The sequence below is a fragment of the Eschrichtius robustus genome, chromosome 13, assembly GCF_028021215.1.
Source record: "Eschrichtius robustus isolate mEscRob2 chromosome 13, mEscRob2.pri, whole genome shotgun sequence".
Classification (NCBI taxonomy): domain Eukaryota; kingdom Metazoa; phylum Chordata; class Mammalia; order Artiodactyla; family Eschrichtiidae; genus Eschrichtius; species Eschrichtius robustus.
Window position 1 is genome coordinate 2,176,075 of NC_090836.1, and position 27,626 is coordinate 2,203,700.

General features: G+C 40.5%; 1 protein-coding gene and 1 pseudogene across 5 annotated transcripts in view; both read right to left on the reverse strand.

Annotated features, from left to right (window-relative positions):
* ERC1 (ELKS/RAB6-interacting/CAST family member 1) overlaps positions 1-27,626 on the reverse strand; it is a 420,180-nt gene that overhangs the window by 109,119 nt on the left and 283,435 nt on the right. The window lies entirely within an intron of this gene.
* Positions 7,535-9,235, reverse strand: LOC137775121 (small ribosomal subunit protein uS13-like; annotated as a pseudogene).

Consider the following 27,626-nt stretch of genomic DNA (forward strand, 5'->3'; position numbering starts at 1 on the left):
AGGTTAAAATGAAAAAATATCATGGTGTCCGTATCTGGCTCAGTATTTGGCTACCCATATAAATCCTAAGTGCAATTCTAACAGATTCTCTTTATTAGAGCTGGGGAATCAAATGAAGCTCAAAAAGCTAGGTAGAACTGTAAGCTTATTGCAACACTGGCAATCATAAATTTAGGTACAAAAGAGGATGACTGATTGTGGCTTAGTAGTCCAGTGAAGAATTTTCCAAACAAAAGTTTCTTGAAAAGCCTATGAGCGACAATCTAAAATATTCAAGTCAGTTCTACTTTATAGAAGTAAATTCAAGAGAAAATATTAGTGACAACTACATTTCAGAGCTATTTTTTAGGTTTGTAAGCAACAAATCAAAGACTGGGTAGACTGAAACAGCACACAAAAAGCCTGAGGACACATTCCGAGAAGGATGCTGAACTTAACCAGTTCTGGACTGTACATCCCTATGAAACAGGAAGAGATCTCTTGGACATGACATGAGCTGCGGCTGGCTCTGCCCTATCTCACTTCATGGATTTATGGCACTTCCCCAGTCAAATACCCATCCCAGAAACCATGTGTGGCTTACACGACTGTCATTCCTACTATGGTATGGCATAAATAAATCACGGGGTTGGGTCAGTACAGCCAGCCTGGAAGGTGACTCAAGGAGTCAGCAGTACCGTCCCTAGGGCTGTGTGCTTTATCACAGTAAACCTCGGAACAAGATACGACTTCCGGACTCAAGAAGCAGCCTTTAAATCAGGACACCTGGGCAGCCCTGGAATCACTTAAAAAGTACAATAGGTCTCAGTCCACCGCAGTTCCTCAGTGCTGGCCTGCACTCGCCCCAGGCCAGTTGCTTTTAACACTATTCCAAATGAATCCTTTCTGAGTGAATTATTATGGTGACAGAATTATAGAACAAACCTAAATGCATCCCATCCTCTGATCTCCTTTCCTTTGCCCTCCGTTTTTCCCTGACTTTATTTACCCATTCAAGAAAATAATATTCCCCAAGTCAAATTTCCCTCTTGAGCCTTTTCCCAGACTTTAAAACTCATAAACCAAGAAGGCCACCTTTCGGTGCTTAAAATAAAAAAGCAAGGGACCGTGAGCTTGGTTTCCCCCTACATAAGGCAATAAGGAGCACGAGCTGGAGTAATGCTGGGGACGGACCTGCCAGCGCGTCGCTGGGCTTGGAGACCTGCACTGCCATCAGCGCGACCTATGCAGACAGTATAGACACTTCAAACCAGGACTGGCAGTAGGGCCAACCTCTCGTCCAGGAGAACAGGAAATATAACCAGCTGTAAAGGTTATGTGTTGGTTGAAAAGGGCTTTTGACATTAAGCTCTAAGTATAATCACCAAGCTATCTTTTATGTTCTCAACTGTTTGAATAAAATGCTTAACGCCACTAAGACAAACAAAAACCACATTCCTAGTTATCAAAAAGAACTACTTTTAAGCCAAGATGCCAAACAGTTTTTAGCTAGACAAAAAAACTACTAATCCTAGACAGCTAGTGGGAAGCAACCGCATAGCACAGGGAGATCAGCTCGGTGCTTTGTGACCACCTAGAGGGGTGGGATAGGGAGGGTGGGAGGGAGGGAGATGCAAGAGGGAAGAGATATGGGAACGTATGTATATGTATAACTGATTCACTTTGTTATAAAGCAGAAACTAACACACCATTGTAAAGCAATTATACTCCAATAAAGATGTTAAAACAACAACAACAAAAAAAACTAGTAATCCGAATCAATCTCACTTACAGATTTACTGAAGCCGCCAAGCCAAAGGCCAGTCACATACTAATATTAACATATGCTTCCCCTTGTAGAAACCCTGTATCATGACCAGAGAGCTGACTCCAATGCCCCGATCCTTTGGGGGTACACTGAGACAAATTTACTTTAATTCAGTAAAGACCTACTTGATTGTATATATTTGGGAACGACAGGTACAAAACAGTGAGAGACAGGCCGAGTGAAAACATGGAGTCTGGCTCATAAGCCCCGCCACACCGTCCCCTGTCACAGAGATGACTGGACTGTACACGTGCCTCAGGTGTTCAAACCCTTAGCGTGAAACTGGAGGCCCAGGGGAACCACAACCATTAAATTGCAAACGTATCAAGGCTCAAGGCTTTCCAGTGAATCAAAAAGAGAGAAAAGAAATGACATTTTGATGCCAATGTGATTGTTCATACCTCAAGGGACAAGGTCTTCCTAAGTCCTGATAGGAAGTCTTGTCACATTATATTGTAAGACATTATACATTTTTTTCCCTTAAGCTGATTCTTCATCATTGACCACACAGTCCAACAAGTTTCCTAAAAAGAACTCAGTAATGGAAGTTCTTTAATTAATGAATACTAAAACTTCTGGAAGCAAGAGACACAGACATTTCCTTCTTAATGACCTCTGGCTGTGTCCTGCTAAAGAAGACATCCAAACCTGGAAGAGGCAGTGGCAGGTCATCTGCCCTGGTCATGGAGCGTTCCTCACTAGGAAGGGCCACACGCCCTTGCAGCCCACCAGGCAGCGTAAAACACACTGCAAAATGAATCACACTCTAGAGAATCAACTAATTGGAGAGATACATGAGAAACTGGCATTTAAAAAAATAACATTCACTTCTAGATAAGCCTTGAATTCTTAACCTGGAAGCAAAAAGGATGATTTTTGTGGCGTATGTGAAAATTGATACCAATCGCAAAATTCATTTAGTAGTTTGTAGGAAATAATGTCTTAAGGACCATCAAAATGTCAGCAGATAGGTTTAAGTTGTATATAATTTCTCTACATAGCAATTACTACATTATCTCAACTTCCCTCTTCAAAGCAATTAATTTTTATTTGGGTGCATTTTAAACTGACTAGTAAGTTAAGCACACTTTGAAAAAGGAAAAAGTTCCTGGCATTAAAATGTATCTTAAAAAAAAATGTATCTTAGTATTTTGATGACATATTTCAAGAAGATACATTTGAAAACTGCAAACAGTAAGTCTTGACAAAGATGAATAACTGTTTGTCTCATTTCTATTACTATTTAAACACTGGGCTACAAAATACCATCGTCAATCGATCCTAGCCCCAAGTCTAACCACCCCCCAAAAACAAAAAAACCTCAAGATTAAATAAACACGTCACCACACAGTTTCCCGGACACTACAGTAACTAGGTATAGTACAGTTAACCAATCCAGGACCCATGTGGACACCAAACCCAGAGATGCTCAAGTCCCACACCTAAAATGGTGCACTGCAGTCGGCCCCCGTTATCTCCCAGCTCCGCATCTCAGGATTCAACCAACAACACCTGAGCTGCTTCCACCCTCTGGCTACTGTGAACTGTGCTGCTGTGAACATATGTGTACAAGTATCTGTTTGAGTGTTTGTTTTCAATTCTTTGGGGCATATACCTAGGAGTGGAACTGCTGTGCCACTTGTATTTGTAAATACAGCTGTACTGGAGCACAGCTGCATTTATTTATTCACATGCTGGCCACGGTTGCTTTCACACCTCGATGGAGAGTGAGCAGTTGTGAAAGAGACCGTGTGTCCTACGAAGGCTAACACGTGTTCTATCTGGACCTTTACAGGAAAAAGTCTAATGGCTCTTGTTGCAGTGCATTAGAGTAAGATGCAGAAGGGGTGGAGAAGCAGCTGAGTTTGCCTTATAAAGTTAGGAGGCCTCTGTGTGTGTGTGTATTCTGAAGGGGGCAACGGGAAGGGGATCATTAGGTCCTAACACTACTACCTTGGAAAAAATCATTCATATTCTGTTTTGACTTTGAGGTGAGGGTCATCATGCTAACCCACTACATTAAAGCATTTGCTGTGTGCTTTTCAAAGGAGGCTTCAGAGCGAGACTGAGTTTTACATTTCTCGACACTGTATTCTCCCTTGGCTATCTATCTATCTATCTATCTATCTATCTATCTATCTATCTATTTATGGTTGTGTTGGGTCTTCGTTTCTGTGCGAGGGCTTTCTCTAGTTGCGGCAAGTGGGGGCCACTCTTCATCGCGGTGCGCGGGCCTCTCATTATCACGGCCTCTCTTGTTGTGGAGCACAGGCTCCAGATGCGCAGGCTCAGTAATTGTGGCTCACGGGCCTAGTTGCTCTGCGGCATGTGGGATCTTCCCAGACCAGGGCTCGAACCCGTGTCCACTGCATTGGCAGGCAGATTCTCAACCACTGCGCCACCAGGGAAGCCCAAGAGACAAGTAATTTCTTGAATCTCATTTTCCTGTCCATAAAATGGTAATACAAATGCCTAAATTTCCCAGAGTAGCTGTTAAGATTTTGACAGTTTAAAATACGACACCTCTGTTATAGCTGTGACTCTGGCACGAGGAAGGCACTTAACAAATTCTAGTTTTCCTAGAGAGCTCAGGTTGCGACAACAGAAGTAGAAAGAAGAAACCCACTTATACTCTTGGTCTTATATTTCTCTCCAATTATATCTTTTAACCTTTAGTCAATAGTCAAATGGATATGAGTTGGTTTTTTAAAAAAATTTATTTGTTATTTTTATTTATTTATTTTTGGCTGTGTTTGGTCTTCATTGCAGTGCGTGGGCTTCTCATTGCAGTGGCTTCTCTCGTTGTGGAGCACGGGCTGTAGGCGTGTGGGCTTCAGTAGTTGTGGCACGTGGGCTCAGTAGTTGTGGCTCACGGGCTCTAGAGCACAGGCTCAGTAGTTGTGGCACACGGGCTTAGTTGCTCCGTGGCATGTGGGATCTTCCCAGACCAGGGATTGAACCCGTGTCCCCTGCATTGGCAGGCGGATTCTCAACCACTGTGCCACCAGGGAAGCCCTGGATATGAGTTTTATATCCCAAGATTAGTGTGCCTAAGGGCTGTTAGTTTTGTTACAACATGATGATGAAAATGTACCAGAAGGAGTTTTCAATATAAACTTCCATGTGGTTCCCGAGTCTTTTCTTTCCTCCTCTTGAGAAATCAGTCTCTTCTGGACTCAATGCAAAGAGAATATCACATTTAAAGTGCATTAAAAATATCTTTTCCTCCACTGAGATTTTGACAGAATCTACTGAATTCCGAGAGCAAAGGTCATGCATGATTAGCAAAGAAAAACAAGCACCACAAAACCGATCAAGTTATCTTAAAAAAAAAAAAAAAAGGCTCCTCCCCAAAAGGGGACAATCCCCCTCCTCTTCAGGCCCATAAAACGATTTTAACATAGTTAGATGTCTTATTTATAGATAAAGATGAAAATGTTTTAACACACGAAGTCCGTAATTTAAAAGAGAGGCCTCTCACCGCAGCTCATTTCAGCACATCAGCACGTAGCTCGGAAGCACTAGGACAGGGAGGCCCAGCACTAAACGGGAACCAGGGCCGTGCGGAAGGAAAGGAAAGCAGCTGAGACCCAAGACAGAAGGGAGAGAGCCAAGAAGATTCATGACACACATGGTCAGAGGGGTAGAAAGGGTAGTTAAGTGATTGAGGGATGAGTTAGTAACAGCTACATAACTTCCTTTAAAAATGGCTCCATATCAATACCAACATAACTAAACCCCAAAGTGATAACACACACTCTTCTTCAAGGAAGAATAGACACATAGTTTTTATAGTAGATATAGTTTCCCTGATGTAGCTTACAGAAACCTTTTAAATTAAAAGTAGCATGGGGTCTTCCTTGGTGGCGCAGTGGTTAAGAATCTGCCTGCCAATGCAGGGGACACGGGTTTGAGCCCTGGTCTGGGAAGATCCCACGTGCAGTGGAGCAACTAAGCCCATGTGCCACAACTACTGAGCCTGCGCACTAGAGCCCATGAGCCACAACTACTGAGCCCGCGCACCGAGAGCCCGTGCTCCACAACAAGAGAAGCCACTGCAAGGAGAAGCCCGCGCACTGCAACGAAGAGTAGCCCCCGCTCGCCGCAACTAGAGAAAGCCTGCGTGCAGCAATGAAGACCCAACGCAGCCATAAATAAATAAGTTAGTAAGTAAGTAAGTAGGTAGGTAAATAATAAAAAAAATAAAAGTAGCATGGTGACTGAATGGAATGTTTTCATGCCAAAATAATGAGAAGCAGAGTTCCCAAACTGTAAATTACAAAGATTAATACCAAAACTGCTGCCATTTGAATGTGCCATGAAATATTTTAAAATCAATGATACAGGTTAACTAGTTGCAACAAATGGTACTCTCCTTGGTGTGATGGCGTCTATAACAGAAAAAAACAGTCCTTTGCTTCGGAAGCTTGTCTGCACAGGGCTCTGCTGGTCTCATGGTGCCGACACAAGAAATCCCAGAAGAGCTGCAACATCTGCTTTAAGCCCAGGAACTCCCACACCTGTCTGTACAAACAGGGACGTTTCTGAATAAGCACTTCAAAGCTGCCGAGTGCCAGGACTGGTCAGTTCAGGGGCTGTCAGGAGTTGTGGACAGCATGAGAGACCGGCAAAAAGATCACCTAGGTATTTATCTCATTACTCTTCGAGTGTGCTTAATTCTTAAATTTAGAGAGTATTCCTGTCTGGACTCATCCAACGGATTCCTTACTGGCCTTCTGCTCTGGTCCCTCCCCATTCCAATCCATCCTTAATAGAACCAGCACTATTTTCCTGAAATATGGATCGGATTGTGTCACTTCCCTGTTCCCTGTGTCTACAGAATAAACATTTAAATTAGAGGCACAGCATACAAGGCTCTTCCAGCATCTTCCTTCAGAATTTGCCTCAAATGTTCTTTGCTCCAGCAATACTAAATTTCTGATAGTTCCTCAAATACACCTTAGTATTTCATACCTCTATGACTTCATTTTCTACTTTATTTGGTCTATTAGTACTTTCAAAGCTCTCTTCTCTTATTCCTCCTAAGAGACAGCTAGGGGGTCTGTGACGCCTGCCTTAACCATCCCAGGTAGACTTGGTTCCCTTCCTTGCTTCAAGCTCCCACTGAACCCAGCTCATATGTCTTTTATATCTATCAACACAATATATTATGATTTCCTGCCTTCCATGCCTTTCATACATGAATTCCCAAGACAGACCAGTAACTGGCACAAACTGTTTATCTCTCTATGAAATACAAGAAGAAATTCTGATAAATACTTTTCCGAAGTTCAAACAAAGATTTGAATATCCACTCAGTGATTCAGAAAGAAACCTGTCCACAGAATTACCTTAAGTATGCCAGGCTGATCTTGGAGCCTCAAATTAATCCTGACACACGCTACAACATGGATGAAACCTGAGTTCATCATGCTACGTGATAAAAGCCAGTCAAAAAAAGACACACTGTATGATTCCACTTAGAAGATTTATCTAAATTAGTCAAATTCATAGAAACAGAAAGTAGAATGGTGGTGACCAGGGGCTGGGGCAAGGGGGAAAGGACGAGCTCTTCAATGCAAGATGCAATGTTCCGGAGATTGGTTTTACAACAATGTGAATATACGTAACACTATGGAACTGCATTTAAAAATGATTAAGATGGTAAATTTTATGTTATGTGTTTTCTTTAACTGTATAAACTATTAACAGACAATGCCCACAAATTTATTTCTTCTTGGGCACACCTGCAGTACGGCCATGGTGGCCCGTGGTCTTGGTGTGCTGGCCTGGACACCAAGTCCCCAGAAGTGGCACAGCCTCTGTGGGTCCAAGTCTTCTCCGGTCGCTCCAGGTCTTCCCGGAGCTTGTTGTCCAGACCCTTGCCAGGACCTGGCTGTGTTTTCCATCCTCAGGTCCTCTGTCTGTCTAGAACCAGTCTGGGGTCCTGTACTGGTGTGGATTCTGCATGATGGTGACCACACGTTGCACCTCATCCTCAGTGGGCTGTCCTGGTCAGGTCCACGTCTGCTTTCCTCAACACCACAAGGGCGGATCTTCGCCCCACACCCTTAATTGCAGCGATGGCAAAGGCAATCTTCCATCGCCCACCGATGTGGGTGCTGAGTGCTTGCGAACGTGGTGGACCTTCTCAGGGATCGCTAGGGAAATGGTGGCGGCCTCAGCGGTGGCATGCAAGCCTCCAGTGAAAGAGCTATGTTTTTTAAATTTCAATAAAAAATTTGAATTAGGGACTACCCTGGTGGTCCAGTGGTTAAGAATCCACCTTCCAATGCAGGGGACACGGGTTTGATCCCTGGTCGGGGAACTAAGATCCCACGTGCTGCGGGGCAACTAAGCCCGCATTCTGCAGCTACAGAGCTCACATGCTCTGGAGCCCATGTGCCACAACTACTGAGCCCACGCACTCTGGAGCCTGCACACCACAACTAGAGAAGCCCTCACACCACAACAAAAGATCCTGCATGCCGCAACAAAGATCCCGCGTGCCACAACTAAGACCCGATGCAGCCAAATAAATAATTAATTTTTAAAATTTGAATTAAAGAAAGGCAACTGCAAGTTAAAAAATATAACTACAACGCCTAGGAAAGCCTATTCTAGAGCAATGCCTAAACACATGGTAGACACACAACAGTTTTCATGACTGAATATGTTAAGTAACTAAATTTCTCTAGTAGATGATATGTATTTCTGGGATATAGTTTATATCTCTGGGAGTCCTCATTTAATCCCCCAATTCTGTCACGAATTTCCTATAGTATAGAATGAATGGAATTTCATGGGAAAATAGAAATGTTCATATCCAATGTTTTAAATCAGTATTTATTTGTTTCTCTGGAATAACAGTAAAAACAGAGGTGGAATGAAGTGGCAATATACCGCTTAGAGTTAAAATAAAAGGAACTGGAAAACACTTTATCTTTAACAAAAGGAGACCAGAAAAATAGCTTGTGGTGTATCATTCAGTGGAATATTATGATATTTAAAATAATGATATACATCATTAACTGATTTAGAAAGACTTTCATATTTATTGCTAGGTGGTAAAAATATATGGAGATACAAACAGAATGAAGAATAGTCATACAACAAATAATTAGTTAGCTCTAGGGTAGGATTACAAGTGATTTTAATTTCCCTCTCTAAATGTTTATGAAATATCTGGATTTAAACATATTAGCATGTACTCTTTTATAACAAGAAAAAAATAAAACCGTTCCACTCTGATTCAACTCCAGTGTTTCCTTGTTGATTTTCTGTCTAGAAGACTCATCCACTGTTTAAAGTGGGGTGCTGAAGTACCTGCTTTTACGCTGTATTCTCTACTGCTGCCTTCAGATCTGTTTGTATTTGCTTAACATTTTCAGGTGTTCCAATGTTGGGAACATATAAAATTACGACCATTCTGTCTTCTTGATGAACTGACCCCTTAATCATTACATAATGATCTTTTTGTCTCTAGTTACTGTTTTTGGCTTAAAGTCCATTTTGTCTAGCGTAACGACACCTGCTCTCGTTTTGTTTCCACTTTCAGGGAATATCTTTCTCCATTCTTTCACTTTGAGCCTATGTGTTTCTTTAAAGCCAAAGTGAGTCTCTCGTAGGCAGCATATGGTTATTTTATCCATACAGCTAATCTATGTGTTTTGATTAGAGAATTCAACCCGTTTACATTTAGAGCAATTATTGTAGGTAAGCACTTCCTAATATGCCATCTTATTCATAGTTTTCTGTCTGTTTTCTAGTTCCCTTGTTTCTTTCTTCCTCTCTTACTGCCTTCCTTTGTGAAATGGTGATTTTCCACAGTGCTATGCTTTGATTCCCTTCTCTTTATCTTCTGTGAATCTACTGTAGGTTTCTGCTTTGCCGTTACCATGAGGCTGAAATAAAACATTTTATAGCTCTAATAGTCTATTTGAAGGTAGTAACAACTTAGATCATACATAAAAACTCTACCCCTTTACCCACTCCCTTTTATGGTTTTTGATGTCACATTTTATCTAATACTGTGTATTAATTAACAAATTACAGCAGTTACAGTTATTTTTAATACTCTTATCCTTTAACTCCAAAATTTTAAAACTCCTGTTTTATACCAGAGTTAAAACGCCACCATTTTACAGTATTAGAATATTCTGAATTTGATTATATACTTCCCTTTACCAGTGTGTTGTATATTTTCATGTCTTCAAGTCACTAATTAGTGACCTTTCACTTCAGCTTGAAAAACTCCTTTCAGCATTTCTGATAAGGCAGGTCCAGTGATGATGAGCTCCCTCAGCTTCTGTTTGTCTGGGAAACTCTTTATCTCTCCTTCGTTTCTCAAGGACAGCTTTGCCAGGTAAAGTATTCTTGGTTGGCAGTTTTTTTCTTTCAGCGGCTTGAATGTATCATCCCACTCTCCCCTGGGGGTAAGGTTTCTGCTGATAAAGCAACTGACAGCCTTATAGGGATTCCCTTGTAAGTTATTTAAGCTTTTTTCCCTCCTGCTTTTAAGATGCTCTGCTTGTCTTTGGTTTTTGACAACTTTATTACACAGTTTCTTAGAGCGATTTCTTTTTTCTTTATCAGTTTTATGGAAACAGAGTCAACACAGAACACTGTATAAGTTTAAGGTACATGACATAATGACATATAGAGAAACGATTACCACAGTAAGTCTAGTTAACATCCATCACCTCACATAGTACCAAACATTTTTTTCCCTCGTGATGAGAACTTTTAGGGTTTACTCTCTTAGCAGCTTTCAACTATACCACAGATCAGTGTTAACTGCAGACTCCATGTTGTACATTACACCCGTGGTGCTTATTAATCTTATAACAGGAAGTTTGTACATCTTGACCACTCTCACCCAATTCCCCCACTGCCCACCTCCAGTAACCACATATCTAACCTCTTTTTTTTTTTTTTTCCGTTTTTTGCAGATTCCACACGTTAAGTAAGATCTTTCAATATTTGTCTTTCTTTGACTTACTTTACTTAGCATAACGTCCTCTAAGTCTATCCCATGTATTGCAAATGACAAGATTTCCTTCCTTTTTCATGGCTGAATAATATTCCTGTGTGAGACATTTTCTTTAACCATTCATCTGTTGATGGACACTTAGGTTGTTTCCATGTCTTGGTTATTGTAAATAATGCCGCAATGAACATGGGGATGCAGCAGATATCTTTTCGAGATAGTGATTTTATTTTCTTACAATATATACCCAGAAGCAGGGTTGCTGGATCATATGATAGTTCTGTTTTTAATTTTTTGAGGAAACTCTGTCTTCCATGGTGGTTGTACCAATTTACATTCCCACCAACAGTACACAAGGGTTCCTTTTTCTCCACATCCTCACCAACACTTGTTATTCCTTTTTTTTTTTTTTTATGATAGTCGTTCTAACAGGTGGGAGGTGATATCTCATTGCGGTTTTCATTTGCATTTCCCTGATGATTAGTCATGCTGAACACCTTCCCACATACCTGTTGGCCATGTGAGTATCTTCTCTGGAAAAACGACTATTCAGGTACTTTGTCCATTTTTAATTGGATTATTTAGGTTTTTTTGCTATTGAGTTGTATGAGTTCATATATACTGGTATCAACCCCTTATCAGACATGACTTGCAAATATTTTCTCCCGTTTGGTAGACTGCCTTTTCATTTTCTTGATGGTTACCTTTGCTGTGCAGAAGTTTTTCAGTTTGATGTAGCCCCACATGTTGGTTTTTGCTTTTGTGGCCTTTACTTTTGGTATCAAATCCAAAAAATCATTGCCAAGACCAATATCAAGAGCTTAACCCCTATGTTTTCTTCTAGGAGCTTTATGGTTTCAGGTTTTATGTTCAAGTCTTTAATCTATTTTGAGTTGATTTTTGACTTTTTGTGTATGGCGTAAGACAGGGGTCCAGTTTCATTCTTTTGCATGTAGTGGTCCAGTTTTCCCAACATGATTTATTGAGAGACTTTCCTTTTCCCACTGAGTATTCTTGGCTCTTTTTGTCGTAAACTAATTGACCATATACGTATGGGTTTCTTTCAGGGCTTTCGATTCTGTTCCATTGGTCTCTGTGTCTGTTTTTATGCCAGCACCAGAGTCTTTTGATCACTATAGCTTTATATATAGTTTGAAATCAGGAAGAGTGATGCCTCCAGCTTTGTTCTGCTTTCTCAGGATTGCTTTGGCTACTTGAGGTCTTTTGTGGTTCCATACAAATTTTACAGTTGTTTTTTCTACTTCCGTAAGAAATGCCATTGGAATCTTAGGAGAGATAAGGTGTCTATAGATAGCTTTGGATAGTATAGACATTTAACATAATGTCCATATGTTAATTAATATTGAATATTAATTCTTCTAATCCATAAACACAGGATATCTTTCCATTTATTTGTGTCTTCTTCAATTTCTTTCACCAAAGTCTTAGAGTTTTCCATATACAGATCTTTTACCTCCTCGGTTAAATTTATTTTTAGTATTTTATTGTTTTGATATTATTATAAATAGGATCATTTTCTTTAACTCTTTTTCAGATAATTTGTTGTCAGTGTATAGAAATGCAACTGATTTTTGTATGTTGATTCTGTCCTGCAACTTCACTGACTTTGTTAATTAGATCTAAGTTTTTTGGTCATATCTTTAGGAAATCTATACATAAAATCATGTTATATACAAATAGGGACAATTTTACTTCTTCCTTTTCACCTCTGATGCCTTTTATTTCTATTCCTTGTTTAATTGTGCTGGCAAGGAATATCAGTACTATGCTTGATAGGAAGGAGAGGACTTCTTTAAGTTGTTTTGTTTGGTGACTTATGAGGTTCATGTACTTCAATATCCAAATCTCTCCCCAGATTTGGCAAGTTCTCAGTTATTATTTCTTTAACTAAGCTTTCTGCCCCCTTCTCACTCTCTTCTCCTTTTGGAACCCCAATAATTCACAAATTGGTCTCCTGATGGTATCCCACAGATCATGTGGGTGTTCCTCACTCTTGTGTTATTGTTGTTCTCCTCTGACTGGGTAATTTCAAAGTTCCTGTCTTCATTCTCACTGATTCTTTACTCTGTTTGACCAAGTCTGCTGTTGATGCAGCAGACTTTTCATTACACTCAATGAAATGAATGAAATTCACTGATCCTCAAATGGATCAATCTGGCCTCTCTTAGCCTGTCTAAGTCTGCATCTCAACCTTTCTCCCTTCATGATGCAAGAGACACAGTAACTTCCAGGAGGCCAAGAGCCCACACACAGGAATCCTTCAGTTAGAGAAGGGGAGAGGAATTTCTGTTTGGTTCTTTTTCATGATTTCTTATCTCATTAAACTTCTCATTTTGTCCCTATATTATTCTCCTGATTTCACCAAATTGTCTTTCTGTTTTCTTGCAGTTCACTGAGTTTCCTTGAAACAGATATTTTGAATTCTTTACTGAGTAAATCATGGATCGCCACATCTTTAGGCTCAGTACGGAAGGTTACTGTGATCCTTCAGTGGTTTCATGCTTCCTTGATTTTCTAATTTTTATTTATTTATTTATGGCTGTGTTGGGTCTTCGTCTCTGTGTGAGGGCTTTCTCTAGTTGCGGCAAGTGGGGGCCACTCTTCATCGCGGTGCGCGGGCCTCTCATTATCGCGGAGCACACGCTCCAGACGCGCAGGCTCAGTAATTGTGGCTCACGGGCCCAGCCGCTCCGCGGCATGTGGGATCTTCCCAGACCAGGGCTTGAACCCGTGTCCCCTGCATCGGCAGGCAGATTCTCAACCGCTGCGCCACCGGGGAAGCCCGCTTCCTTGATTTTCGATGTTCCTTTGAGTTTTGATTGCTGCCTTCACTTTTGAAGGTGCAGCCACCACCAGGCTTTACTAACTGCCTGCTTCAGTGCATCCAAACTCACTTTTTTTTGCTCCAATGGAGTGCTAGATCCTCTGTAAACCTGGACTTCCACAAAGGCTCTCTTCTCTGTGGGTGACTGTTTAAGTCAGTGTTCTCCAGGGGCTCCCAGACCTCGGTCAAGAGGACCTGGAGCTGGTTCATGAGTCACTTCAGGGTCTACAGCAGGGAATGAGGTCTGTCTGCCTATTACATACACAATGCATGGGTGGGCGATATTCCTTCCAGATCTCTTTGTGTATGGTGACAGATCCTACAGCTCCCATAAAGACACTTTTATTCCTAGATGGATGCTGAATATTTGGGGGGGTGGCGTAGGTGGGACAAAAACAGGAAACGTCTTATGCCTCCACAATGCTGATATCACTTGTCTTTCCACTTTGAAAAATAAAAACTTATCGCTCCCCCACAAAGAACTGTGGACAAGATTAGAGAGATACCAGAAATTGCTTCCCGCAGTCTACATATGGTTCACACAAGTGTTTCATCTGCATGGCATTTTGTTTTTAAGTGAACATGAATGCTTTGACACTGTCCCACTTTAATCATTTATATTATTTTCCATTTCAATAATTTACATTATCTGCTTAGCCTTTGAATACATCTGAATTTGCTACTACAGGCTTTTAAGATTGAAAAACTGGACCAAGCAACCGTGGCAGAATCTTCTCACTTATGTACATTGAACAGTGCACTCCTCACATTCAGGTGGCTGCTTTAAAACTTAGAGTTATCTCAAATTCAAAAGCATGACAGTCTGGTGGGAGAGGACTACTTCCAGCACAGCATACTGCTAAGCCTGGAAGTCCCTCTGGTTCCATCCATCCTGGCTATGCTGAATAAATGTCTGAGCACTTGAGTGTAAACTAGAAATCTTGCAACCTAAGTAAGGGTCACCACTGTGGCCAGTGCTGAAATCTGGGCCACCCAGGGCACATCACCAGAGCAGAATAAAAATATCCATAGAACTATGCAGGATCAATTATTCAAGCCAAAACGAAATGAGCAATCCTTGATTCCTCCATTTCCTTCATCCCCAATATCCAATCCATCAGAATGCCAAAGGCTCAGCTTACAAAATAGATTATAGATCTATAAACTTTAAAAACATAAATTACACCATGCCACCACCCTGGTCAAAATTCTCTGACCGTTTCCCACTCTATTTAGAATCAAATTCAAACTCCTTTAAGACCTTAAATGACCTGGGTCTTGCCTACATCTTTGGGCACATTTCCTATGAATCCCCTCATTTATTATACTCAATGGTTTTGTTTCTATTTTTCTAACAGACCAAGTTCAATCCTGCATCAGGGCCTCTGTATTTGCACCAATTTATGCCTGGAATGCTCTTACCCCAGACAGTCACATGGCTAACTTCTTTACAACATTAAGGAGATAAAGTTCAAGGAAGACCTAAAAGAAGCATTCTTAAACCTCCTAATCTAAAATTTTCCCCAACCCCAACATACTATAAAATCCCTCCAGCAGTCAATTTCTATGAAAGATCTCTTATATTTTCTTCCCGTTACTTAATCCTTGTCTGAAACTATCTTATTTGTTTACTTATTCTATGTCTAAAATACACTAAAATGTATCCTCCACCTCCATAAAGGCAGGGCTCTTATCTGTCTTGATCACTTGTGTATCTCTTGATATTAGAGTACTTTCTAGCACATAATGCTATTTAATCAATGTCTGGTGAATGAATGAACTAACTGATCTTCAATAACTGTATCATTTGTCAGTAGCAATATGAACTCCCATTATCCCTTTCAGCTTGGTGTCTGAAAGCTCCTCCAATCCAATGGAGACTCCATTAAAATGATACTGAAGAAAGATAAATAGGAGATAACTTCTGTTATGGGTTTATTTCCTATTTGTATTTCTTTAGTATCAATATCAGATGGGAGCATTCAAAGAATTTCTAAAAGAAATAAAAAGAAGCAAGTGCACTGCCAGATGAACAGGAGTGGAGGAGTATCCTGCAGCCCAGGGAAATGCAGTAGGAGGCTAACGGTGAGATGGGAGCAAGTCCTCCCTGAAAGTCTCCAAAGAAATTCAGGACTCAAACCAGCCTGTGGGCGGGACAGAAAGGAGGAGCCAAAAATAAGGGAATTCATTCAAACTCTAACTACTGAATCACTGCAACAGCTGCCCCTCCTCACTTTCCTATCTTCTTATACAGGACATGCGGCTTATTATTTTCCCCAGCTATAACAAGCAAGCAAGCAAGCAAGCAAGCAAAGAAATATGACTGGGTCCTCTATGATACTAAATAAACTACTTAGGGAGATGTAAAGCTCTCATGTCAGAATTGGTGCCCCCGAGTAAATTCTTCATTCTAGATTGGGGGGACCCTCCAACCTGGATCTATGCCCATCCATCCTAACGAGATGTCGACAGTTAACAAGTTCTGTTCGTGTAAATAAAACTACTTGCCAGCTGCCTCATTCAGAGGAGAGGCCTAGCAGGAAAGTAAACCTATAAACACCACTAAAGGAATCTCAATCCAGCCACCTACTGCAATCAACTCAGTTCTTAAATATGAATGGACCATTAAGGATCATCAGACGTATGTGGAAAACCTCCAAAATGAAAGAGAAAATAAATAATAACTGAGGTAGAAGGAAATACAACTCAGGAAACAGACGCAAGTTCTTAAAAAGGTCTAATTACTATTCCCAGAGAAATTCAAGAAGATATTAAAGCTACAAAACAAAATCTAGGCGGTCATGAAAAAATAACATTCAGATTATAAGACAGTTAAAACACTCATTACCAAAATAAAAAAAAAATTCAAAAGGACTGAGAGAAAGTCAAGAAAATACCCCCAAAACTGAAGAAATAAAACCCAAAGAATTAAAAATGTAAGAGAAATTGAGGATTAATCTAGGAAGGCCCCAAATCCAACTACTAGAGGTTTTAAAAGGTGAGACCAGTTAAAAATGAAGGAAAGGAAATGGCCAAAGAACTAATATAAGAACTTTTCTGAGCTTAAGCAAAGATATGGATATACCCCCAGGTGCAGGAGTCTTCAAAGACTTATGGTCAAAGTGTTTTAGTAAGTTCATACTTTGAGGCACAAAATACACAGCAATGGTAAATAAAATAAAGAGCAATCTAGAAAGCCATACCTGGGCTCAAAGCAATTTAAACAAACGTGTGGACCAGAAACGGAGAAGCACAAAGTGATATGCAGGGCTGAAACCACGCCTGCCAGGAATCTGGATTAGCAAGAAGGCAGAGGTGACAAGGAATATGACTTCTACTGGATATTGGGGACTAAAAGCACTTTACAGGACATACAGGCTGGTTACTTAAAACCAGGAGCCAAAATTCCCTATTTCTCACCCATCCCAATTGTCAACTGCTCTCTAGAATGAGGACACAGAAAATCAAGAAGACAGCCTCAGAACACAGATAGAACCAAAATATTTACCGGCTCTGTGACTTGATCTTTGTGAAAGCTTCAATATTACCCTGGGTCAGAAACCACTATTACAGTGGACATGTTTGTGGTACCACTATTAATTTTTAAGTGCCCCAAACTAAATAATCTATGTCTCCATCAACACTGAATCAATTATTAGATAGTTGCTAGATAAATAATATGTTACACAATATAATACTAGATAGCATGAGATTGAAAGAACTATTAACTACATGTAACAACTTTAATAAAAAAACGTAAAGTGAAAGAACCCAGACACAAAAGAGTATTTACTTTGTAATTCCATCTACAGATAATAAGAAACAGGTAAATTAATATATGCTTTCAGAAGTCACAAAGCGGGTTTCTCAAAGTAGGTGTCACTAATGGGAGGGGAGCACAAAGACGGCTTCTGGAGCACTGGTAATACTCTGTGTATTAAACTTGGGCCAGATTACAAAGGTTTTTCAATTTGTCAAAATGTAGTGAACTGAACAGACAGTACATACATTCTTCTGTAAGTGTGGTATACTTCAATAAAGAGTTTCACAAATAAGTTATTGAAATTAAAAGAAAATAAACAAGTGAGAGACATCATTGGACACAGCTGAAGATGAAATCCAGTGAACTAGAAGACAGTAACAGGAATTCACTTGGAACACAGAACAGGGAGATAAAAGATTAAAATAGACAAGAGAAATTAAGAGACATGGAAGAAAGGTTAAGAGACTCTAGGAGTTGCAAACGAAAAGAACTCTAGAGAGAATAGGGAAAGAATAATATTTGAATACATAATTGTTGCTAATTTTCTAAAATAGAAGAAAAAGTTGAGTCTTCTTCTTGAAAGCATTGATGTATGTCTGTTATAAAATGAGTGAAAATAAAAGTTCAGCTGTCAGAATTTAGGAGCTGAAGGCCAGAAGTGGAAGGAAGGGTAGAGGTTCTGATAACCTTATTCTGCATAGTGCTAGTCAAAGAGAGCCTGTGAGAAGTTGATGGAACAGAAATTAGAGTTTTAAGTGTATGATTTACAGTCAGAAAGGAAACAAATAATAAAGCTTATTACTAAAATAATGCTAATACTAGTATGAAAATCAGGAGAGTGAGGGAAGGCAGGCAGTAGTTTAAGTGAGCTAAATCTAAACCTTCTGTAGAGCCAGGAATCAACAGAAATAACAGTATGAGCTTGAAGTCCAGAGTGACAAAAAATCTTCAAAAAGAATAAATACTTCACTCTAGAAGGTGGAACTGGGGGCAGGAAAGGTAGTACTGAGGCTTTTCTTTATAAGTCCGTCTACGTTATTTGGTATTTCACACGGTCCTGCAGTATGTTAATGATATATCTCCCAAAAGAAAATAATGGAAAACGTTTGTCCTATGAAAAGTGAAGTTGCTGTTCTTGGTCACATACCAGAGGCTTCTGGTTCTCAGTCATAAAGCAAGGGTATTACTTGAAACCCAAGCACTGGGTCCACTGTTGCTGGTTCTAGGAGTTAACTATCCCCATCTCAGCTCTTATAATCTGCTTCCATTGGGAACTGTTAAACTATTCTCCAGAATCTCCTTAAGGAGAAACCAAGCATACTAGAAAACTGAGGTCAGAAGTCTTGGGAGCTTTTAGCTTAAATCATCTTTGATCCTCCCTTTGCTTCAAACTCCACGCACCCTTGTCATGATGGATCTGTTCCTTCTGTTCTTTCTACCTCCAGTTTTCCTCATCCTCCACCTCTAACATAACACTAATTCATTATTTCTTGCCTGACTTACTTTAACACACCCTCTTTTAGTTTGTTTATTTCTTTATTTACGGCTGCGTTGGGTCTTCGTTGCGGTGCGTGGGCTTCTCATTGTAGTGGCTTCTCTTTTTGGGAGCATGGGGTCTAGATGCGTGGGCTTCAGTAGTTGTGGCACATAGGCTTCAGTAGTTGTGGTATGTGGGCTCAGTAGTTGTGGCTCACGGGCTCTAAAGCGCAGGTTCAGTAGTTGTGGCGCAAGGGCTTAGTTGCTCCGCGGCATGTGGGATCTTCCCGGACCAGGGTTGGAACCCGTGTCCCCTGCGTTGGCAGGCAGATTCTTAACCACTGCGCCACCAGGGAAGTCCCCTATTTTAGTGTCTTAATTATCCATACACTTTCCCCATTCTTCAACTAGGTAAGATTTAGAAGAGCAGCATTAGCTGACAAAAGGAAAAGAAGGTGTTAGATCTGTTCTTTTCCATTTATTAGTATAACTGGTAAAATTACTCACTTTATTATGGCCTCGGTCTTCTCAACTATACAATGAGTACACTGAAGGCAGCTCTCTCATAGGGTGCTGTGAGGGTTCCATAAATTTACTCAACACAATACGTACTTGCAAAATGTGAAACGATATAACAATTTATTATTACTGTATTTATTACATCTTTTTACATACCAAAAAAGGATTTCATTTACAAGAGAGCTATCATTAAATATTTGTGATGGGGACTTCCCTGGTGGCCTGCCAATGCAGGGGACACGGGTTCGAGCCCTGGTCCAGGAAGATTCCACATGCCACAGAGCAACTAAGCCTGTGCGCTGCCAACTACTGAGCCTGTGCTCTAGAGCCCGAGAACCGTAACTACTGAGCCCGTGTGCCACAACTACTGAAGCCTGCGCGCCTAGAGCCCGTGCACCGCAACGAAGAGTAGCCCTCGCTCGCCGCAACTAGAGAAAGCCCACGTGCAGCAACGAAGGCCCAATGCAGCCAAAAATAAATAAATCAATTAATTAAAAAAAATTGTGATGTATGGCTCATTTGGTTTAGGCTTCTATAAAATTATTTTTGAGATAGTTAATGAGTCCATACTGAAAAACTGAGAAAAAAATAAGACTTTTTTTCCCTAAGATTAAAAAAACCCATAACTTTTAAACAGATATTCATTCATTTATGAAATGAACTATTTAGGAGTTCCTAGAATGAAAAACACAAGAAACCCTCCCTTCCTCCTTAAGATCAGAGACCATGTCTTATTTCATATTTATACTGCCAGGATGTAGAACAGCTCCTAACACTGACTCAAGATGCTAATAACTTAATAGAAAAGAAAACATGCACACAGATCACTTCAATCCATGGTAGGAAATGGTAGGAAACAAGAGAGGCTTGTGTCAAACTCAGAGAAAGTGGTGACTACTTCCTGCTGTGTTAGGTATCAACCTGACAGAAAAAGGGGTGGGAGGACAGAAAAGAACAACAGCGGGGGAAGTGAGGGAGGAAAGGAAGATACAGAAAGAATGAAGTGGTACTAAGGGCCAGGGAGTGTGAACAAAAGGGAGGAGACAGATCAGAACCTTGAACAACATGCCAAGGAGCCTGAATTTTATCCTGAAAGCAAAGTCTTTGGAAAAGTTTAAGGGGATATAACATGACCATGTATGTGTTTTAAAAAGTATTCATTTAGAAGTAACAGAGAAAAAAGGACTAGCAGAAAAGGTAAAACTAGTTAAACGATCAATTAATTAAGATGCTCTTGAAAATATAAAAGTGATAAAATATGAGAAACACTGTTATGGGAAGAAATAGAACAACATGGAGATATAATTCAGAGGTTGGATCTCTAGGATACATGACTGAAAAAGCTGCGGGGGGAAAGGAGAAAGTAAGTAGTTAGGAATTATTTACTAGTGTCTGCCTGGAACAGCTGAGTGAATGGATTACATTTACTGATGCCGAAGATACGGAAGAAGAGCGTTTTTGTGAAGTAAATGGTGGGCATAATTTTAGACATGTTAAGATTGTTTGTGGAGTGTTTAAGAGGTCACTTACAGTTGGCAGCTGACTCTGAGGTCCAAAGCTTGGATGTGAGATATGGAATAGAGCATCAATGTACCTGTGTCTATTTGTACTTGGAAGTCATCAGCACTTATAGATGATAGCTGCAGCCAATCAGGTAGCTAAAATTACTTGGAGGGGGTGGGCGGGATAGAGGTGGAGGAAGTACAGACAGAGAAGCGAGCTGACAATGGGGAATGCCGCTCGCGGGGGAGCAAAAGGGGCCCTCTGAGGAATGGCCAAAGAGATGGGAGGGAAACCACGTTCAGTAATTAAAAGAACCAAAGATCAATTTTCCAGCAACGTAAAGAATTTTCAATAGAAGAATCTATTTGGGGGCTGGCTATCATTTAATGCTTTATACTCATTAGGGTAAAAAGCCTCTAAATGTTACTCTAAGTAAATAAAATGCCTGTGTAAATATATATTTATTCTGCTAAAAGAAATTTATAAGAAGTTCATTGTTAGAACATAAAGATATGAGAAATCCCTCTGAAGGGACGGGTCCACAAAGACCTATGAAAATCATTCTTGTTACTTTAATAGGAACGTGTTATACTTTCCTCCAGACTAACTGGCCCTTAAAACATAAAGGGCTTATAAATTCAAATTAATGTAGGGATTGGTAAACTGAGGACACAAGATTTAAAAGTAAAGCCAGGCCATAAAGATATGAAATAATTTTAAATTGTGTGGATTTTCAATATTAGATATAAAAGGTGAAAAAAACAAAACCTCCCAGCACTCATAGACCACACTATACATGAGTTAACATGCTAGGTGCTATACATTTACCATCAACTGAAACACTTTAGTTCTACTAAAATGTAGGTCATCTTATAATAGCGCATCCACAGACCTTTGAAATTATTATTTTTTAAATAGCACAGTAAAACATTACCTAAGATTGACCCTTTAGTAATGTGATTGTGCCACACTCTTCATTTTGGAGAAAGACATGTAGAAACAGGAAGTTCTACCTTCTGTTGGCTGTCTCTAACCTTTCCAAGATTGAGAAATAATGAATTTTAAATAACTGAAGAAATCACCCTATGAACTATTTATAAACAGGAAACAACAATAAAAAATACTTAGTTTTTAATCTAAAGCATTTGGCCTTATAAGCAGTTCCTATTAAAATTAAAGGGAGAGCTTTTCCTTTATGTCTAAAGAATCACCTTTCAAACACAAAGAATGATGGCACCTAATCTGTCCAAGTTCTTGCATATAACCTTTCTGGCTTTGATAAAGAATGTTTAACCAAGTTCAATTTGGAAAGAGTACTGTCATGTAGGATCAAAACTGAGTTTGCATTCTTTTGAGAAACAGACTAACTGCTTTTCTGCATCACAGGCACGATACTAATGAAGAGCTTCAGCTGCAGGATTATCCAAGACTGGCTAGAACTCAGCACCTGATGGGCAGGGAATTTAGGTGGAATAATGGGACATAATGCAGTTAGTTATTCAATCTAATTTGTGAGGTCAAGGACTGTTTGGCCAGACTCTGGCTTACCCCTTTTCAATTAATGGGCTTTGAGAAGAAAGTCTTGCTTCTAACCTTGTTGCACTTTGCAATAGGCTGCAAATCAGTATCATGAGGATTCTTCTACCTTACCTTCACAAAGTAAGGATTCAGGTATAAACTTGTAAAAGATTTAGAAAAGGAATCAAAAAGTATTTTTAGGACTACTGACCGACACATTCACGTTGGCTCAGTTTCTCCAAAAGAATGAGAACTTTTCAGATCATGAATATCAAAGAAGAAGATGGATGGTTTCATATTACAAGCAGGTCCCTAAAACCAATAGGGTTTATCTGACTTCCATATGAGTTCGTATATTATGAAATCAAAGCAAATGTCAAATTGAAGTAACTGTATACAGTGATAACAATTAATGACCAAATAAAGAAAAAAGACACAATCAAAGAAGCAAGCAGGCATGGGCAAGTGGAGAGGAATGACCCATGATCCGTACCTTGTGTCACGAAAGAGATAAAAGATAAGCTACCCTCTTGAAAGAAGAAATGCTGGTCTGTAACCCTTAGATTATTCTTTAATGTCTACATATTTTTACTTATCGTTTTATTTTCCTCAAGAAAGAGGGATGAGTGATTAGTGTGGTCAATTATAAGAACTGCAATCCTTAAAAATCTAATCTGAAAAGCAAATGGAATCAAAAAAAAGTTTATATATGTATGTGTGTGTGTGTGTGTGTGTGTGTGTGTGTGTATATATATATATATATATATATTACTCCCTTTACTTAACTGTCTTCTCCAACCTTCTGTCCTTCTGGTGTTAAATTTACAAAATTTTATGAAATGTGCCCTCATTTACATACTTAACGATAAAATCAGTTGCCTTGGCTTCTGAGGGTTGTTTTACTACAGCAGAGAAAATGCTATTATATAGAATAAGAAACAAAGCCAAACTCAACGGTTACTGGACAAGATCAGCAAATCTGACTAAACCTGTGGATACATAATCACTTGGCACTTTTCAACCTCTAATCTAGTTAAAAACAGCACACTATGGGTCCTTTGAATTTATTAAGGGAAGCTAAACAAGAAAGGCCCTGAGAGTTTAGTGATGCACATTAATATATAAACTGCTTTTACTTGTAAAATTTTCTTCTTTAACATGTGGTTTTCTGTTTTTCCTTATCATGCCTCCTAAAATGCTGGACCACTACTGAAGATTAAAGACAAAGGGAAACCTTGATGGAGATAATAAAATAATTATCTTAAACTTCCCAAAGTGAGGTGCGGAATTCGGACCGGGCGACCACCAGTGCGGACTGTGCACACCAGTCAGGAGCCAGCCCGCCAGCCGGCCAGGTCAAATGATACATCAGAACCGGAAGCAAGAGAGCACTCGGCAGAGGGCGGAGTCACCATGGCCACTGGGAGGACGTGGAATTCGCGTCTCTGCACAACTAGGGCACCTACCAGGCCCCGGTGGGGGACCACGGACACCTAAGGGGACGGGAGGAACCCCCAGCGACCGGGTAGGACGTGGGGCGTTGGGGGAGTGAAGGGGAAGGAGAGGTGGAGGCCGGACGGAACCAGCGCCCCTGAGGGGAAGGGATCCCACGCCCGAAGGGGGAAACTGGGGAACCACTGGGAGGGCAGAGGACCAAAAGGGGGCGTGGGAAGATTTCCCCTACCCACTTGGGCCCCCGGGAGCCTGCTGAGATCCCGGAGTTGATCCTCTGCCCATCAGGCCCCCTCTGGCCGTGGGTCCTGAGGGAGTGGGAGGGAGGGAAGGGGGAGTAAAAGTAAAGGCCGGACCTCCGGGACCGGCACCCCTGAGGGGCGGCTGGGGGATGGGAGGAGTTCCTACAGCCAGCGGGACCCAGCCACAGTTAGGGGTCCAGCGGCGACTGGGGAGACCCTGGGGGAGACGGTGGGGGAGGGGCGCGAAGGAACGGACAGGAACGGGGCCAGCGCTTTCCCTGTCCACTCAGGCACCAGGGAGCCTGTTGGGCTCCCGGCCTAATCCTCTGCCCTCGGAGCCTCCCTCCTGCCACGCAGAGCCCAAGCCCCGCCCCTGCACCCCAGCCAGGGCCCCACCCACACACGCTCACTCAGGGCCCTACCTCCAAACTCTGGAACCCCACACTCCAGAGGCCCTCCTTTCCATGTGCTGCTGCTCCCCTTGAGCGCAGGTCCTAAGCAGAGGTCCCGCCCTATGCTGAACGTCGCCCTGCCCCCACACACGTCACCCCCCCACCCCCACCCGCCTCGGTCCCGCCCCACCCTAAACCCCACCCATGCCTAAGTTCCACCGCCCCACCTGAACTCCGCCCCAGGACCAATGCTTTTTGTTTTTTCTTTTTTCCTCGTTTAGATTGGGGTTCTATTTTACCTTGTAGATTCATTTATATTTTTATTTTTCCTAATAAATCTTTTATTTTTCTAATTTTATTTTATTCTTTATACTTCGTTATTATTATCTCCTTTTGGCTTGTTCCCCCCGCCCCCCCCCCCTTCTTTTACTTTTTTCTGTTGTGGTTCTATTTTCTAATTTTATTTTGTTTTTTATTCTTTGATATTGCACTGGTTTTCTTCTTTCTCTCTCTTTTTTTTTTTTTTTTGCCGCGCCATGCAGCTTGCAGGATCTTGGTTCCCAGGTCGGAGGTCTGGCCTGAGCTCCTGTGGTGGGAGCTCCGAGTCCAAACCACTGGACTAACAGAGAACCTCAGACCCCAGGGAATATCAATCAGAGTGAGGCCTCCCTGAGGTCCTAATCTCAGCACCAAGACCTGGCTCTATCCGACTGCCTACAAACTCCAGTGCTGGATGTCTCAGACCAAACAACCAGTAAGACAGGAATACAGCCCCACCCACGAAGAAAAAAAAAAAAAAAAGAAATGAGAAAAAATTTTTTACAGACAAAGGAGCAAGGTAAAAACCCACAAGACCAAATAAATGAAGACAAAATAGGCAACCTACCTGAAAAAGAATTCAGAGTAATGATAGTAAAGATGATCCAAAATCTTGGAAACAGAATGCAGAAAATACAAGAAACATTTATCAAGGATCTAGAGGAACTAAAGAGCAAACAAAGAGTGACAAACAACACAATAACTGAAATTAAAAATACTCTAGAAGGAATCAATAGCAGAATAACTGAGGCAGAAGAACGGATAAGTGAGCTGGAAGATAAAATGGTGGAAATAACTGCCAGGGAGCAGAATAAAGAAAAAAGAATGAAAAGAATTGAGGACAGTATCAGAGACCTCTGGGACACCACTAAATGCACCAACATTCAAATTACAGGGATCCCAGAAGAAGAAGAGAAAGACAAAGGGTCTGAGAAAATATCTGAAGAGATTATAGTCGAAAACTTCCCTAACATGGGAAAGGAAATAGTCAATCAAGTCCAGGAAGCACAGAGAGTCCCATACAGGATAAACCCAAAGAGAAACAGGCTGAGACATATATTAATCAAACTATCAAAAATTAAGTACAAAGAAAACATTTTAAAAGCAGCAAGGGAAAAGCAACAAATAACATACAAGGAAATCCCCATAAGGTTAACAGCTGATCTTTCAGCAGAAACTCTGCAAGCCAGAAGGGAATGGCAGGACAAATTTAAAGTGATGAAAGGGAAAAACCTACAACCAAGATTACTCTACCCAGCAAGGATCTCATTCAGATTCGACGGAGAAATTAAAACCTTTACAGACAAGCAAAAGTTAAGAGAATTCAGCACCACAAAACCAGCTTTACAACAAATGCTAAAGGAACTTCTCTAGGCAGGAAACACAAGAGAAGGAAAAGACCTACAAAAAAAACCCCCAAACAATTAAGAAAATGGTAATAGGAACATACATATCGATAATTACCTTAAATGTAAATGGATTAAATGCTCCCACCAAAAGACACAGACTGGCTGAATGGATACAAAAACAACACCCGTATATATGCTGTCTACAAGAGATCCACTTCAGACCTAGGGACACATACAGACTGAAAGTGAGGGGATGGAAAAAGACATTCCATGCAAATGGAAATCAAGAGAAAGCTGGAGTGGCAATTCTCGTATCAGAAAAAACAGATTTTAAAATAAAGTCTGTAACAAGAGACAAAGAAGGACACTACACAATGATCAAGGGATCAATCCAAGAAGGAGATATAACAATTGTAAATATTTATGCACCCAACATAGGAGCACCTCAATACATAAGGCAAATGCTAACAGCCATAAAAGGGGAAATTGACAGTAACAAAATAATAGTAGGGGACTTTAACACCCCACTCTCACTAATGGACAGATCATCCAAAATGAAAATAAATAAGGAAACACAAGCTTTAAATGACACATTAAACAAGATGGACTTAATTGATATTTATAGGACATTCCATCCAAAAACAACAGAATACACTTTCTTCTAAAGTGCTCATGAACATTCTCCAGGATAGACCATAACTTGGGTCACAAATCAAGCCTTGGTAAATTTAAGAAAATTGAAAGCGTATCAAGTATCTTTTCTAACCACAACGCTATGAGACTAGATATCAATTACAGGAAAAAATCTGTAAAAAATACAAACACATGGAGGCTAAACAATATACTACTTAATAACCTGAAGAAATCAAAGAGGAAATCAAAAAATACCTAGAAACAAATGACAATGGAGACACGACCACCCAAAACCTATGGGATGCAGCAAAAGCAGTTCTAAGAGGGAAGTTTTTAGCAATACAATCCTACCTCAAGAAACAAAAAAAATCTCAAATAAACAACCTAACCTTACACCTAAAGCAATTAGAGAACGAAGAATAAACAAACCCCAAAGTTAGCAGAAGGAAAGAAATCATAAGGATCAGATCAGAAATAAATGAAAAAGAAATGAAGGAAACGATAGCAAAGATCAATAAAACTAAAAGCTGGTTCTTTGAGAAGATAAACAAAATTGATTAACCATTAGCCAGACTCATCAAGAAAAAAAGGGAGAAGACTCAAATCAACAGAACTAGAAATGAAAAAGGAGAAGTAACAACTGACACTACAGAAATACAAAGGATCATGAGAGATTACTACAAGCAGCTATATGCCAATAAAATGGACAACCTAGAAGAAACAGACAAAATCTTAGAAGAGTACAACCTTCTGAGACTGAACCAGGAAGAAATAGAAAATATTAACAGACCAGTCACCAGCACTGAAATTGAAACTGTGA